At 38.6% G+C, this 17,717-nt stretch overlaps 1 pseudogene; it reads right to left on the bottom strand.

The window, feature by feature from the left end:
• Positions 1-12,422: 12,422 nt before the first annotated feature.
• Positions 12,423-15,488, bottom strand: LOC148778553 (uncharacterized; annotated as a pseudogene).
• Between the last annotated feature and the right edge of the window lie 2,229 nt (positions 15,489-17,717).

Genomic DNA, 17,717 nt, shown 5'->3' with positions numbered 1-17,717 from the left:
TTATTTGCAAGGCTGATGTTATTGTACACAAGTATTTTGGAAGGCAAAAATTAGAACTTAAATAGTTTTCCCTAAGTGTTTTCATTTTAAATAATTGAACACAAAGGTATTTGAGAGAGTCAAAACACTGCCTCCATTCTACATTCCATTTGTTTTCTGTAGAATCCTCAAATCTTGAATTATTTGCCCTTTTTAAAAAAATATAATTTCTCTTCAAATTTGATTAAGATATAATCATGCCTACAGACTTCTCACCTGCCTGCTTAGTGATTGTTAAAATGACACACTTTATTTAGCTTATAAACTGCAATAGAAAACACAAATCTTTTTGAATATTTATCTTACCATCATTGTTACTTCAGCACAATGCCTGCACATCTATCTAAATGCTTCTTTTTGGCCTATATTAAAATGCAAAATGAACTCTGAATCCCGTGCTTGTAAGTGGATGTATATAAATATTTGAAATGAATGTCTTCAATGGACTTTGCAAGACAAGATCCTGACCCTTGATTCCCAATTAATTAGCACAAAGAAAGAAAATCTAGAAAGTCTCCCTATTCATTTGATAGCTAATTAAAATGCATACTTGGTGGAAGTCACTTGACTCTCAATTATGATTAAGTATGCAAGGTTATCAGAATACTGCAAGCAGAAAGTTGAAAGTAATCTTGCTCTATTAGAGTGAACATATTGGGAATGGCTCTGTGTGGTAAGGAAAGGTTGCATGTAGCATAGCTAGCTATGTTGTTCAGTGATTGAATACACAGGGAGCCCACAATGAGGTCACCAGGGATCCGAGGATCCCATCAGCTGTAGCAGGCTCAAAGTTAGAATCTAGTGAACTGATAACATTGTTTGTGGACTGCATCAAATATCAACTAGAACAGAGTTAAAAAAAAAAAATAGCTGTCAAGATTTGCCTGTTGCTCTAATGGTGTTGGGTTAATTTTGTCATAAAATTAATGAGGCACTTAAAATGAAGAGATTTATGATATCTTCGAGCACTTCTAATCGAGTTAACCCAACAGAGCAGCTTACAAGTCATACAACTCCAAGAAAAATTGATTAATAAGGTGCCCAAATTGTGTCCTCCCTTTTTGACTGAAATCTTCAATAGGCTATTAACATAATTACCTCATTTTTACTTCCATTATTGTCATTTTAAACCAGATGACTGTTTTTCATGAACAGCAAGCTAGATTGTTTCCTTAAATTAACCTATGAGCAAAAGCTTTATTGAACCTTAGAAGAAAAACTCTCTCTCCTCTTTCTCTCTCCTCCTCCTCTCTGTTTATATGACAGCCATGAAGAACAACAGGCCACTATGTTCCCTCTGCTTTAGAGCTTTTTGGTGACAGCCTGAAGACTATAACAAGCACTGGTTACATGTGGGTCACTTATTACACACAAAAATCACTTTCAAGCAACTAGATTTTTGACATGCCAGTTCTCCTGTTACAAACCTTTTGGCTGATGAGACATAGTTACTGCTGTGTCCAGTTCATGGATTGGCAAGAGGGAAGTGCCAAATTCAATTATTCTTCTTGTGCAAATTTCAACAAGTTACATTTGGTTTTGTATAATTGAAACAACAGAAAAGTACCTGACAAGTGGTATTTAATATTTAAGGAAATGTGTGCTCTGCATTTTGAAACGCTGTATGAAAAGATGAAGAATTGTAGACTTTAGACCCTTATCATTGACAGGGCTATTAATTAAGTCAATAGAATCTGTTGATCATTAAGGACAAATCCCTCACTTTCTCTATCATTTTGAATTACACATTCAAGTAACTATGATTAATAAAGATAACGTGATTAATAGAATCTTTTCTAAAACTTACTAACTGAAGAAACTGAATCTTAAATCTACCATTTTTTTGCATTTTATTTGAGAAGTATGCAATTTAAATCGAATTAAAACTTTTATTTCACCTAAGTTTGAGGATAAAATGGATCTAAAGTCATGGATTATCAGTTCAGTGATTCTTTGAAATCCTAGTTTTGTCTCTGACTATAGTATCAAAGTATCTCAAGGACAAACAGAGCAGTTGCTTGCCCTAAAGTCAACCTCAAACCATCATAGCTGTGTGAAAACAGCATCTAATGGCAATTTTAGCCTTTTTGGGGGTACACATGTTTTATCTATAAAAATTCCCAGAGTTACTCATTTCATGGTTTTCCTTTCACTATACATGGCAACATATATGGTACTACGTTTGAACATGAGTAAACTGTGTGGTTAGCTTAATGGCTATTTACAAGAATCCAAGGAACTATTTTAAGAACTTAGTATTTCCGTGAATTCAGGACCACATTAGAACGATGATGTTCCAAACTGCAGAAGTCATGTTCAGTTTCTCTAATTCATATCCTTACACTGAAAGGAAGCTTACAGTGATTTGCAAAAGAGGGAGGTAATACCTTAGGCTCTTATCAAGAAGCTGTGCATGTAGAGATACTTTCTCCATGCACTTTTCAAGTAATAGCTGTGCTGAAAATTTCTGTTTTCATTATAGGAGAGTCTGACATTTCTTACAATATATTTTAGTTCAAATGTTATAAAATCCTCATGGATTATAAATCCTTTCAGATTTCTTTATTTTCTGAGAAGATATCCAAAATGCAGTACAACATTATTGTGGTTTATCAAGAAGCTTAAGAAATCCCAGAATACTTCATGTTGACATTAAAATCAGATATGGCCAGTTCTTTTAGGGAAATTAAAACAGATACATCATTGAAAATATATGATTCCCTGAAAGCTACATGAAGAATACACAGGTAATCACCTGTGTATATAAAACCTAAGATAAGCTAGAAATTAATAAAGACTGCCAAATATGTACAAATGTGATTGGTCAGATGGATGGTTGGATTTATAAATAGCCCTTCCAGATACAAAGAATGGATGAGAAAAATCTTAGTTATTTGGAAACAGTGTGGTTTAAGATTTCCTAAATCATATTTCAATCATGTATATTAATTAGATCACATCATAAAAGTCAGAATTTTATTCCTGCTCTGTGCAATATATTATATTATATTATATATATTATAGATAGATAGAGAGATATTGGAGAAGAACAAGGTTAAAAATGTCAGAGTCTATCAAATTGAAAGATGATATACTGATAGTATCATTTCTAGTGAAAATTCAATTTTTATGAACAACAAAAAAAGAGACAATCCTGACTCCAATCAATTCTTGTGAATTTCAAAATTTAATCTGAATATTTGCTTTCTACATTTCTCCATTTTCACTAGCTTTTCCTTCTCTTTGATGGCTGCCTGCCATACTATCATCATCACTGCAAAGGACATTCACAGTCACTCTATTTTATTCAGGATGCTATCAATATTTTGTGGTAGTATCTCACTCAATATTCATGCACTCAAAGTATCTCCATGTTGGGTTTTCTTTCATTTACTCTATCAGGATAGTCACATGCTCATATACTGAAAAAAAAAAAAAAGAATAGAAAAGGGAAGAAGTTTATGCTAGGAAATATGATCTACATGTGAAGGTGGGATTTGGGAACAAGAATGAAGAGTTGGATTATCATTGTGTCAATAGTCAACGTAATCCCCTTCAAGTTCCTAATGTAAAACCCTGGAGGAGCTACATCAGGAGAGAAAGCTCAGCATTTGGTCATCAGGGCTGAAACAGGAAAGTCCCATAAGGAGCCTGAGCCAAGTCAGGGAAGGTAAATGTGGAAGGTTGCCTCTTCCTTATTCAGAGCAATTGAAAAAAATACTTGAAAATGAATACCCTGAGTGGTAGGTCACACCCAGGCAATGTGACTTTATACCTCCTCCTGTTTAGTACAGTGAAGCAGAAGCAATGGTGAGCCCGATTGAGTCTAGGTCTTAGGAGGCAGTGCACATTCCTGCTTGCTTTCTTGGCACCCTGCTCAGCTTCCATATAATAACATGATTGGACTTGATGAAAAGTGGGAGACCATGTGGATAAGAGAGGTCACTAGCTAGCTGAGGTTCCCTAGACCAGCCACACTGGTGGATCCTTAAACAAGTCTACCCAGAATTGACCAGAACTACCCAGCTGAGCCCAAATTAAATTGACATCCTACAGAATCTGGAGCTCAATACATGGTTGGTGTAATAAGATCCAAAGTGCTAAGATGGTTTGTAACAGAGAAAAAGGTCGCTGATAAGGCCAGTGATACCCAGAATGTCTAAAAAATGTCGCTAGCTGCATAATTATTGCCAGTCACTTTAGGTCCAAGCAGGATGAACGGCCCATGACGATCTTACTCTGCAACTAGTGGTGAAAGAATGTGGAAGACAGAAAATCCGGTCCTTTTCCTTTCATGTCCACTATACTAATAAGTAAGTAAAAATATCTTCCTTAATACTTTAATAGTCTCCTAGATATAAAATTCAACCAGTATATGTGAATATGTCATACCACATACATACACACACACACAAACACACACAATGTGGAGTTATCAGTTTCTGTCTAGCTTAGAGCCATCAGCAATATACTTCAATTAATACAGCTCCCTCTCCACTGACTATGCATGTGTGCACATGTGCTCGGTCACCCAGTCATGTACAACTCCTTATGACCCCATGGAACATAGCCCACCAAGCTCCTCTGTCCACAGGATTATCATGGTAAGAATACTAGAGTGGGGCCATTTCCCATTCCAGGAGATCTTCCTGGTCCAGGGATCGAATCTGTATCCCCTGCAGCCCCTGGATAGACAGGCAGATTCTTTACCACTGAGCCACCTGGGAAGCCCCTCTAAGCTGGCTATGACATAGTTATATCTAAAATTTAACCAATTTATGTTAGCCAGTATCATGAAAAAGGTCAAAATATTATGGTTTAAAGTGATAATGACTAGATGTGATCACCGATTTGGTTCAGCCGCTCAGTAACATCTGACTCTTTACAACTCCATGGACTGTGACATACCAGGCTTCCCCATCCATCACCAACTCCAGGAGCTTGCTCAAACTCATGTCCATTGAGTCAGTGATGCCATCCAACCATCTCATTCTCTGATGTCCCCTTCTCTTCTTGCCTTTAATCTTTCCCAGCATCAGGGCCTTTTCCAATGAGTCATTTCTTCCTATCATCAGGTAGCCAAAGTATTGGAGCTTAAGCTTCAGTATAAGTCCTGCCAGTGAATATTCAGGACGAATTTTCTTCAGGATTGACTGGTTTAATCTCCTTGCTGTCCAAGGGACTCTCAAGAGTCTTCTTTAACACAGCAGTTCAAAAGCATCAATTCTTTGGTGCTCAGCTTTCTTTATGACCTGACTCTCACATCCATACATGGCCACTGGAAAAACCATGGCTTTGACTGACTATAGAGACCTTTGTTGACAAAGTAATGTCCTTGCTTTTTAATACACTGTCTGGGTTTGTCCTTTTCTTCCAAGGAGCAAGTGTCTTATAACTCCATGCCTGCAGTCACCACCTGCAGTAATTTTTGGAACCCAAGAAAATAAAGTCAAAGTCTGTCACTGCTTCCATTGTTTCCCCATCTATTTGCCAAGAAGTGATGAGACCGATGCCATGATCTTTTTTTTTTAATACTCAGTTTTAAGACAGCTTTTCACTCTCCTCTTTCACTTTCATCAAGAGGCTCTTTAGTTCCTCTTCACTTTCTGCCATAAGGGTGGTGTCAACTGCATATATGAGGTTTTGATCTTTCTCCTGGTGATCAGTGATTACTGCATAGAAATAAAAGGAGAGTGAAGTGATCCTGAAAGCACTGATGGAATCTCTCCAGGGGAAAAATCGTGAGAAAAATATTTAAGACAGAGGAATTATTAAAACCTATAGCACACACTTAAGATATGGCAGAGGGAAAAAGGAAGATTTCACGAACGGGGATCACTGGAAAACACAAAATAATTGAGGAGGCTAGGAATGGAATGTCTCAGGTGTCAAAATGAATTTTTGGTACCTGACTTCAAATTTGTATCTGACTTATGCAAAAGTAAGGTGCTCTTATAAGTTTTTGAATAGGTAAAGTATATGACTAGGTCTTTTAAAAATGAATCATGTGACAGATATAAAATAGATTTCAGGAGTTGGAGATAGAATAAGGTATTGCACGGGTCTAGTGGAGAGTTAATGGACTAGAGTAATAGCCACATAAGGGAGGGAGAATCCAAAGGACTCAGTGAATAATGCAATGTAGAGTTTGGGTGACTCTAAACATTTAAATTATGGTTCATAATACATTGGTATACTACAGACAGAAATACAAAACTAGAATCAAGAATTGATAAAGAGTAATTTTTCATTTTGGTTTCAAATTGGATGACTTATGATTCTGAAAAGAATGTCAGATAATGGCAGGAATGGTGATACTAAATCTTAAGAAATAAGCTGATGCTTAAATAATGTTTCTGGTGATGGTAGTTTACTTGTTAAATCATGTCCAACTCCTGTGACCCCAGGGACTACAGTCTAACAGGCTCCTCTGTCCATGGGAGTTCCCAGGCAAGAATACTGGCGTGGGTTGACATTTTCTTCTCCAAAATACTGTTTCTAATGTTTAGTTATTTCAAGATAGACTAAAGGTATTTGAAAATGTATTAATTGGGAAGCAAACTTTGGGGAAAGTAAAAAAAAAAAAAAAAGAGAAAATAATGTCTTTGCAAAATTCATTTCATAGCTATGAATTTTAATTTGCTTGCTTTTTGTTTTACTTTTTGGCAAGAAATCAAAGAAAGAGAGCCATATAGGAGGAAGTATGAAAATGTGACAAATTTAAAACTGAACATCTGCATACTACAGAAAGGAAAGTGAGAGCAAAATTTGACAAACGTTTCTCTTAGCTCAGGATTTATTATGAGGTGTTTGCAAATTACCTCTCCAATTTTGAATATAAATTACAGAATAACTAATGCACACTTGTTATTGTATAGCTTGTATCATCTTATAACTTGGATATTGCAGCTTATTAACTTTTCATTCTTATAGAAGTCAATTCAAAGAAGAAAATGATGCCTGAAAAAAGAAATGCCATATATAAAAAGCACACTTGGTGCTTTGGCTAGAGGTGGGTGGATGATAACAACAGAGGAACTGGCTGATTTTTTAAGTAGAATTCTTCGTTGTACTATAAAATAATTTTAGATATTATATGTATTTATACATCTATATACTTTGTAAGAAGCCATGAATATCTCTAGTAAATAATTGAGAAAGTAACTTTATATTGATTGAAAGGAAAATGGAATAAAAAAATATAAAGGGGAAAAAGCAGTTTTTTCCTGCACTTTTTTGAATATACTGTTAAAGCCAAATGACTTGGAAAAAATAAATTATAGGATGATGTATGCTATCCAGTTACATCAGAAAACCACAGAGTGAAGTGTTAAGCTGGAAAAAAAAATTGGTGTCTAAATGTTCCTCTTGTAACCAGAATTTAATTAATATGAATATATTAATATAGGAATATGAATATTCTTACTGTTAAATCATTATTATCTTGATCAGGGACCTAAAAACACTAAAATTATAGTTCCCAGATAGTGTGCAGTAGGAAAAGAAGGAAAAAAAAATCTGACCATCCTCAGAGCTCCAACTTGGAATATCACTAGAATATCAGAGATGTTTATTTCAGATGTTTCACTTAAAAAAATAAAATACTAGTGTGTTCAAACTAGGGGGAAAAGTTAAAAAGTCTCTGTCCAAAGAGAATACTTTTTATTATTTTTGAATTTGTTAACTGTGTGTGGTGTTCATGCAATTTGAGGGTGGCTTTGTGTTTGGTAAATGGGATGAAACTACTCCACAGGGTTGATTCATTCATATAGTTATGCATTAAACAGATACTTTAGGGTCCACTAGAGTTATATTGGGGAAAAATACTGGTATACTCCCTGGGCTTCCCAGGTGGCACTATTGGTAAAAAAAAAAAAAAAAAAAAAAAAAAAAAAAAACCACCTGCCTGTGCAGGAAACATAAGAGATGTGGGTTCAATCCCTGGACTGGGAAGATCCCCTGGGTAGGAAATCACAACCCACTCCCGTATTCCTGGAAAATCTCATGGAGAGAGAAGCCTAGTGAGCTACAGCCCATGGGATAGCATAGAATCAGACAGGACTGATGTGATTTAGCACACACACACATACTCTCAAGAAACTAGCCATAAAGACAATGAACAAAAAAAAAAAAAGAAAAGAAAAGCCTATTATAAACTGTAATAAACACAATGGATAATATAAACAACATGTATGATAGAGACAGAGAAAAGGGTTGGGAGGTCTATATTTAAGGCATGGTGATTTGAGAATGTCTCACTGAGTAGCCAATACTTACCCTGAAACCTGGAAGATAAAAAGGAACTACAAGAAAGTTCATGGGAAAAAGTCCAGGGAGAGTGAACAGCTTGTCTAAGGATCATGAAGTAAGAATAAATTTAACATGTTGAAGACAGGAGAGGAAGTTGAAATCCCTGGAATAGTAAGAGTTACAGGAGGTCTAAAATAAACTCAGAGAGGGGCCTGATCTATTGTCTGTATTAGTCACCAGTCTACTATTGCTACATAACAAATAACTTCAGAGATTTTGGTGGCAAAAAATAATGAATATTTATTTTTCACTAATAAATAATAGTTCAACTGAAGAGTCTCTGCTTCAGGCTGGCAGTGATTGATGATCTGCTCCTGTGTCTATCTGAAATATATTCTTCTCATTGCACAAGGAGGAAATCCATCCTACAAGCACATTTTAAGCCTTTTGTGTATGTAATAATGATACCATTATCTTTGTCAAAACAACTCAGATGGGAAGCCCAGAGGCAAGCAGCAGAAAAGAACATTGCTAAGAGGAACTTCAAGGATACATTGCAAAGAGCCAACAACAATATCTCATAAACCATTATAAAATGCATACATAACGTGTTGCGTTATATATATGAGGAACTCAAGATACGGTCTAAGACATTCAAAACGGGAAAAATGTAGTGTAAAATATTAGTAGCATTGGGTTGGTAGTTCTAGCACCATGGAGAAATGCTTGGGGTCTGGTTCAGTCATCTACATAGATTTCATCAAGCAAAACATAAATTTCAGTAGTCACTGAGAGTATAACAGTTACTTTATATACAAAACTTACATCTCTAACATGATCTCATTTCTTAATTATTAACCTTCTGGCAAATATCCTTTCTTCTTTTTCTCCTTTCCCTCTTCCTTGTTCTCTTTCATCTACTTTTTCATTATATTGAGAAACTTTGAGGGTTTATAATCTGAGTTCAAAACTGATGATATTCTATCATTCAGTTACAGTTTATGTTTCTGTTATGAGTTACACTGAGAAATTATGTACAAAGTGCTTGGATCAGTGCCAGCCACATAGTATGCTTAGCTGATCAATTTTATCATTGTGATAACTACAGATATAGAGAAATTAGAAATCTGAATAATTTTAGTAGGATGGAGCTAGTCACTGAGAACAGTACAGATTAGAATTCTTAAGCATCTAACTCACGAGTGATGGTATTGTTTTCCATGCTAGAGCTTACCTGGCTTCCTGTATATTTCTAGCTTATATCCAAAGAGTTTCTCAAAGTGTAATGAAAAAGCATTTTGTAATTTAAATCCCCCGTGGAGATGATCTGAGATGAGAACTGGGAAAGAGACTCAGGCTCCAGGCTCTATACTGCAAGAGAAATCCCTTTATGTGGAATTGATGGAATTTATTAATGATAGAAGAACTATCTTTAAAGCTTATTTTAACCAGAAGTGTAACCGAGCAGGACCCCGTGGAGCCTTCCCTGAACAGACCCTCTCCCGCATGTCCTCTGCTTTAGTTCCTCTCTGAAGTACCTAATATTTGATGCATATTTCTTAAGCTGTTTAATAGTTGCTAAAACCCCCACCACATGAAGAATGTTAACTATTTGATGACCATGAACTCCTAGTCCCTCGGTTTCATAGAGTCTAAGCATTGATAATGTTAGCTTTTAATGTGACACCACCCTATGATACCACCCCATTACTTCACCTCTAACCAAAGAATTGTGCACAAGACCCTACAATCCACCTCCTTCAGCTGGCCTTTAAGGATGCTTTCCTGAAACCTGTCAGGACTTCTAGTCTTTTGAGCAGTAGTGTCCTGAACTCTTAGCTTGGTAGCCTACAGTAAATGCTGCACTCTCCTTCACTACAAACTGATGTCAGTAGATTGGCTTTACTGCACACAGGCAAACAGTCCCAAGCTTGGTTGGGAACAGAAGCTATGAATTAAAAATAAAAAAATTTGATCTAGACTTGCTGGTGGCTAAATTAAATTACACCTGTATACTGTTCTGATGCAAGGATGCTAAAGGTACCTAATTCTACTCATTTACTGTGACCCAAATGTACTTTAAAAGGAAAAGAAAAATCCCACTGAGTTTGGGCAATACTTTAATTCTGTGTTTGTGAAGCTGACTTCCACTTGGCTAAAACTTTCAGTACAGAAAAGGAGGTGTCTTGACGATAATCACAAGTATAAATGTCTCAAGGGAGTATAGTTCAGGGCAGTGGGCAGGAGATGGAAAATGATTAGAGAAAGAGGGAGGATTCAGGCCAGGAGTCTGAAAAGCTTTTCTCGAAATTTTATTGTAGGTGGAACTGCAGAACACTTGAATGATGAGTCATGAAGATTGTAAATAATGGAGGCTTTACAGTTTTAGATGATCTATGATGGCCTCCTTTGTTGTAGATTCTTTTATTTGTTTGCTTTTAATCAGTACCACAAGGCTCATGGTTTTCATCTGACTATTGGACCATTCATATATATTTAATCAATTCTGATTCAGTGTTATTCTAGAGAGTCAATAAAAAATGGCATATTTTATTAGAAATAAACAAGATTTCCCCCAGCTTTAAAGACAGGCAGTTTATATTTAGCTACAAAACTACATAGTCACTAAACTCAAAGTTAACTATATAAACATTACTGACCTAGACTTTTTGTTTTATTTAAGAGAAAACAGAATTTTTTAAGAACCTGAATCTTGTATACACAATGGTCTATTATCAATTTAAAAGTGTGGGCAACATTATTCTAAGAATGTTGATTTAGCTATCTGCTGATAAAATCAGAGAATCCAACAGATAGTCTGCATTTCTATTTCCTAGCATGAATAAATAAATACATTAGCTAGCAAATGTTAATGACCACTCACAATAAATAGAATTCACAGATAAAATCTGCATTAAAAGATCATTAGCATTGGGGATAGAAAGCAAGACACTATGGAAATGAGCTTTAAAAGCTTAATTCTCTCATTCTGTCTTCTGGGAGTGAGATATATACCTCAAGATATAAATAAATCCACAGGATAATTTTAGTGGCAGATGGGGTAACATATTTCTTTTTTGCGTTTGTAATTAGGGAAAGGGAGTTTAGATCTCAACCACAGAACTGATTTAAGTCTTATGGAGGTTTTATGAATGTGGACAGAACACCTGCCTTGGATGGTCCCATGTGTATGTGTGCCAAGTTGCTTCAGTCATGTTCGATCCTGTGCGACCCCATGGACTGTAGCCCACCAGGCTCCTCTATCCATGGGATTCCCCAGACAAGAATACTGGAGTGGTTTGCCATGCCCTCCTCCAGGAGATCTTCCAGACCCAAGGATCGAACCCACATCTTTATTTCCTGCATTGGCAAGTGGGTTCTTTACCACTAGCACCAACTGGGAAGCCTCAGATGATCCTATACCAGATGTCATCTTGACACATCAGAAAGGACTACCGTTTGCTTTCAGTTCAAATCAGCCTTTGGTTTGGGATGATATGGTATAATTTTCTCTGCCTTTGTCTCTTTTTGTCACTTTCCATCTCTATTTTTTTCTCTCTGTCTCAAACTCTGTTTCCTAATGTTTTTGACTAATTTTCTGAAACCATGTATTAGTCCAGAATTATTTAGAGCTTGTCATTTATTCTGCCCATTTTTATGGAAATCCTGGCATGATTCAGCTATAAGTGACTCCAGGTGCTGACAGAACTGTTGTGTACCTTGCAAGACAAAAAATCTCCAGCCCTTGGGTGGGCTGCAGGAGGTATGTGATTTCAGAACGAAGACGCACTTACATGCTGCCACCCACTTTTCTCTGGGGTTTCCCCACCCTTTTTGAGGAATGCATTCTCCTTGATCATATCTGTCCATAACCTTTGCCATTTTTCAGACTATCAAGCATCCATATGCCTTCATATGTAGCAATGTGTGTCTTGTTGAGAGTGTTACATCCCATTGTTTTAGAAAGTATTGTCCGGGTGCCGGCAGATGACTTCAGGTCCCAGCCTGTCTCATTTCCTCCTGAACGATTCTACTCCCTTTGTTCTTGAGGGTTAGCATATTGTATAAAATGGATAGGCCATTGCCTGGAGAAGTCAGGAGGAGATGGAATTCAGGTTCCCTCCTCAGGGAATTTATTTTTCAATGCACCGCAGAAGAATAGATGTGGAGAGAGCCAGGAGCAAACGTGGCAGGAGGGGTGCAAGAATGGTAGGGAAAAGCGAATCAAAGCAGCAATGTAAAAGGGAGCTCCAGTTGGGTGTATTACTGCATCTAGGGGCCAGGAGCCCTCTGTCTAGTGGCCCCCGTCTAGTTCTTTGCTTTCCTCTGTTCTCACATACTCTCTGAAGGCAGATGGGAGGCCACAGGCCAGTCTCCAGGAAGAGGCTGCCTTACCCTCCAATCTAAACAAAAGGTACTGGGTTGGATGCTGGGGAGAGTAGAGATGGATCCACACACTAATGAGTCTGGTTAGTGGTGCATGAAGAGCTTGAAGTGGAAAATGACATATATAGAGGGGTGAGCTTACCATTGGTAAGGTAGGTGTCTATCTGGGACGGCAACAGTGTTTTCCTTGTCCTGTGAAGAGAAAGAGTCACTGGACCTGGAGAATTGTTTGGTTCGGAAGGTCTGTAAGCTCTCTACACACCATATCAGTATGATCACCAAGTTCCACTATTAGAAGTGGCATGCTTCTAATGGGTTCAGAGATCAAGGTGAGATTAAGGTCCTTCTTTACTGGCAAAAACTGGAGCTCAGGAATACTCTCTTGGGGGTGGGAATGACATGAAACAATTAGATTATTTTTTGAGGCAAAATGCTGGAAAAATCGACTACTGATTTTTCTCTTCAAGTTCCCCTTCCTTTGTCATCCTCTCCCCAACCCTTAAAAGAAGGGCTAAGAGAAGGGCCCACCCCATCATTGTTCCCATCCTCTAGACCCAGCAGGGGAAAAAGAGCTCTTTCCCCAATAGGGGTGGTTGAGCAATGTGGCAAGGTGCAAGCAAAAATATAATAGTTAAAATAGAAAATAAGAGTCCAATCCACAAAATCACTTTTTACTCATCTGCTAGTGGTGCTTGTCTTCTGAATAAGTATTGTAGACTTTCCACTGGCCCGAACGTATATTGTTCCTCTGTTGTAACCTGTGGAGTATTTAGAGGTAAGTGTTTTAGTCTATATAACTGCACCCAATTAGTGATCCATTGTAATGTGGCAACGCACACGGTTAAAATTATTTTATAGTGCCCCTTCCATTTTGTTAATAGTTGGTTAGGATCTCCCTCTTGGAAGTCTTAAGAACTTGATCTCCAGGTTAAACTTGTGAAGGGGGCTGCCCCTCCCATTTTATCTGTGGGGGAGGCGGCAGCGATTATTGGCATAACTCAAGATTTTCTGAACTTGCCCCAGATTGATAATATATCATAGGATCCAGCTCACTTCTTCATGTAGTAGAATGTCAGTAGTAAGAAAGGCTTTCCCTAGGTCATCTCAAATGGGCTGAACTGCAGATTATTCTTTGGGGTGGACATACTCTAAGGAGTCAAAGTGAAGTGAAAGTCACTCAGCCGTTTCCAACTCTGCGCAACCCCAAGGACTATACAGTCCATGGAATTCTCCAGGCCAGAATTCTGGAGTGGGTAGCCTTTCCCTTCTCCAGGGGATTTTCCCAACCCAGGGATAGAACCTGGGTCTTGCGCATTGTAGGTGAATTCTTTACCAGCTGGGCCACAAGGGAAGTAAATTGGTCCAATTTTCATGTGTAGCTGGTAACCTATCCCTAGGGCTGCAAAATTCCCTGCGTGATCTTTGCTACAAAAGAGGACCAATTATCACTCTGTAGGGACTTTGGAAGGCCAAACAGAGGACATTTCTCCTTTTGCAGAGACTTACGGACTTGAGATGCTCTTTCAGATCCAGTGGGGAAGGCTCAAACCCAACCCATGAAGGTGTCAACAAATACCAGGAGATATCTGAATCCTGACTGTGGAGTTAATTTGGGTGGAATCTAACTACCAGTCTTCCCAAGTATGTCCCTCAGTGTGAAGTGACCAGGAGGGGATTGGGTAAGCCTGCAAGTTATTATGGGCAATAAATCACAGGCAAGAATCACTTGTTTTACTGTTCTCTTAAGTCCCTTCTCTGAAAAGGTCTTTTGCCCCAAGTCCCATTGTGAATCTGTCATATAGTGGGAGGCATCATGCAAACTCCTGGTGAGCTTCCACTTTTGGGCCTCAGGGATGAGCAGTTTGTCATCCTTCATATACCAGACAATGTTTCTTTTCTCATAGCTCCATTGTTTAGCCTTTTCTTGTTACTGTGAGGAATCCTGAGGAAGGCTAGGGAGCCCCGGGGAGCCAATTACCAAGGCCATGATTTGCTCAGGCTCCGGTAATCAACCAAGCTGCTCTTTTTGTAGTTTGATCAACTTTGCTGTTTCCTTAGCTTCCAAACTTCCCATCTTTTGATGGCCCCTACAGTGGACTACCTGTGTCAGGAGCTGCATGGCTTCTAATAGGGCCAGAATTAAATCCTTCCGTTTTATGGAAGAATTTCTAGCAGCCCACATTCCTCTTCTTTCCAAATGGCAGCAAGAACATGTAATATGTGGAACTCATAGAGTCAGAATACATATTTAATTTCTTATTATACCTTAATTGCAGCACTCTCATTAATTTAATTAACTTGGCTTTCTGGATTGAGGTCTAGGGTGGCAAGACCTTGGCTTCTGCAACTTTAATTAGACTCAGTATGGCATAACTTGCCTTTTCGGGTTTCCATTTGTACAAATCTGCTCCCGTCAGTAAACCACTTGACCTCAATGCTGTTAAGAGGTTTATCTAGAAGATCGGACCTTCTGGAGTAAGTTTGATCTATAGTTTCTATAAACTCAGGCAATAAATCTTCATTCTTAAGACCTGGAAGCAGAGTTGCAGGGTTCAAAGTATGATGAACCTTTAAGGTAACAGGAGTGTCCATTAGTGGAGGCTGCTATTTAGTTAGCCTTCCCCTGGTCAACCAATGGTATCCTTTAACTTCTAACCACAGATTGTTATCTAATGAGGGGTTAATACATCTAAGTGTTGTCCCAGGGTGAGCTTAGAAGCCTCATAAACCAATTCGGCTGTGACTGCTACTGCCCTCAGGCAGCTGGGCCATCTCAGGGCCACTGAGTCCAGTTGTTTTGCAAAGTAAGTCATGGTTTCTGATCTGGCCCCTGCTTTGGGGTTAGGACTCTCAGGGCTATTCCTGATTTCTCAAGAATGTACAGGGTAAAGGATTTGTCTTATTTTGGAAGCCCCAGTGCTGCTCATCTACTCAGTTCAGTCTCTAGAGTCTTGAAGGCCCACTAGTGGTCCCCCTTTCCAATGGAGGGAAGGGTTCCCTTTCTTCTCCTTTTAGAGCCACGTATAAAGGCTTTGCCATAAGGCCATAATCTGGAATCCAGTTACAACAGAATCCAGCCATCCCTAGAAAGCCTTGGAATTGCCTCCATGTGGTTGGAAGTGGTAATGCACTACTTGTTATTTTCACAAATCTATGGCCAGGGCTCAAGCTCCTGGGATCAAAACAAATTCTAAATATTGAACCCTTCACATGAGGCCTGAGTCTTGGTTGGGAGACTTACTATCCCCTTTCTCAGAAATTTTGGACCTTGCCTCTTGAGAAACCTGTATGTAGGTCATGAAGCAACAGCTAGAACTGGACATGGAACAACAGACTGGTTCCAAATAGGAAAGGAGTATGTCAAGGCTATATATTGTCACCCTGCTTATTTAACTTATATGAAGAGTACATCATGAGAAACACTGGGCTGGAGGAAGCATAAGCTGGAATCAAGATTGCCAGGAGAAATATCAATAACCTCAGATATGCAGATGACACCACCCTTATGGCAGAAAGTGAAGAGGAACTAAAGAGCTTCCTGATGAAAGTGAAAGAGGAGATTGAAAAAGTTGGCTTAAATCTCAACGTTCAGAAAACTAAGATCATGGCATCCAGTCCCATCACTTCATGGCAAATAGATGGGGAAACAGTGGAAACAGTGGCTGACTTTATTTTTCTGGGCTCCAAAATCACTGAAGATGGTGATTACAGCCATGAAATTAAAAGATGCTTACTCCTTGGAAGGAAAGTTATGACCAACCTAGACAGCATATTAAAAAGCAGAGACATTACTTTGTCAACAAAGGTCTGTCTAGTCAAGGCTATGGTTTTTCCAGCACTCATGTATGGATGTGAGAGTCAGACTATAAAGAAAGCTGAGTGCAGAAGAATTGATGCTTTTGAACTGTGGTGTTGAAGAAGACTCTTGAGAGACCCTTGGACTGCAAGGAGATCCAACCAGTCCATCCTAAAGGAGATCAATCCTGGGTGTTCATTGGAAGGACTGATGTTAAAGCTGCAACTCCAATATTTTGGCCACCTGATGGGAAGAGCTGACTCATTTGAAAAGACCCTGATGTTGGGAAAGATTGAGGGCAGGAGTAGAAGGGAATGGCAGAGGATAAGATGGCTGGATGGCATCACCAGCTCACTGGACATGAGTTTGGGTAAACTCTGGGAGTTGATGATGAACAGGGAGGCCTGGCATGCTGTGGTTCATGAAGTCACAAAGAGTGGGACATGACTGAGTGACTGACTGAACAATATTCTGATCTGACTCTTCTGTCTCACTACTTCTCAGTAGGTCATCAACATACTGTAACAGTTCCATTTTTCAGGCTCAGTTCCCCACTTCCTTTGCCAATGTATTTCCCCAAAAGTGGAAGTTATCCACAAAACTCCATGGAAGTATTGTCCTGCTGTACTGAGTATCCTCCAGAATGTCAGTGTCCATCCACTCAAAATCAAAGAGATATTGTGGATCTAGATGTTGTTGTAGGGGAAAACAGAAAAATGCATCGTAAGGCCCAACACAGAGAAATACTGAGCATCCCCTGGCACCTGGGTGAGTAGCGTGTATGGGTTTGGCATCACTGGGTGAACGGGGATGACTATTTCATTCACTGCCCATAAGTCCTGCACAAACCAAGCTTTTTGGATGAGGAGAATTGGAATGCTGGAAGGAGACTAGGACTGAATGTGTCCATGTTTGAGAAATTTAGTGAGCAGCGGTTGGATTGTCTCAGGACTTGAGGCTTTATAGGGTACTTCCTTTTCCAGGGATATTTCTCCTGAGATTTAATCTTACTTCTATCAGGGAAATATGTTTTGCTCTTTCTGACACTGAATTAAGCCAAACCACTGGATCCACTTGTTCTCTAATTTGGCAGAAATATCTCATTGATCAGCAGACAGGTTATCTGAGGTCTAATAGATGAATTCCAAGGGACAGATGTATTCTTTTTTCTGGTTTCCTGCTTTCTTGAACTTCCCCTTGTCCTAAGAAAACACTGACTTCTAATTTATTTAGTTCTCTTCAAAGG

The sequence above is a fragment of the Moschus berezovskii genome, chromosome 2 (genome assembly GCF_049115385.1).
Source record: "Moschus berezovskii isolate FMDL1 chromosome 2, NW_MosBer_1.0, whole genome shotgun sequence".
NCBI classification, from domain to species: Eukaryota; Metazoa; Chordata; class Mammalia; order Artiodactyla; family Moschidae; genus Moschus; species Moschus berezovskii.
Note: the sequence above shows the minus strand (reverse complement) of the source record. Positions and strands in the feature narration are given on the sequence as shown.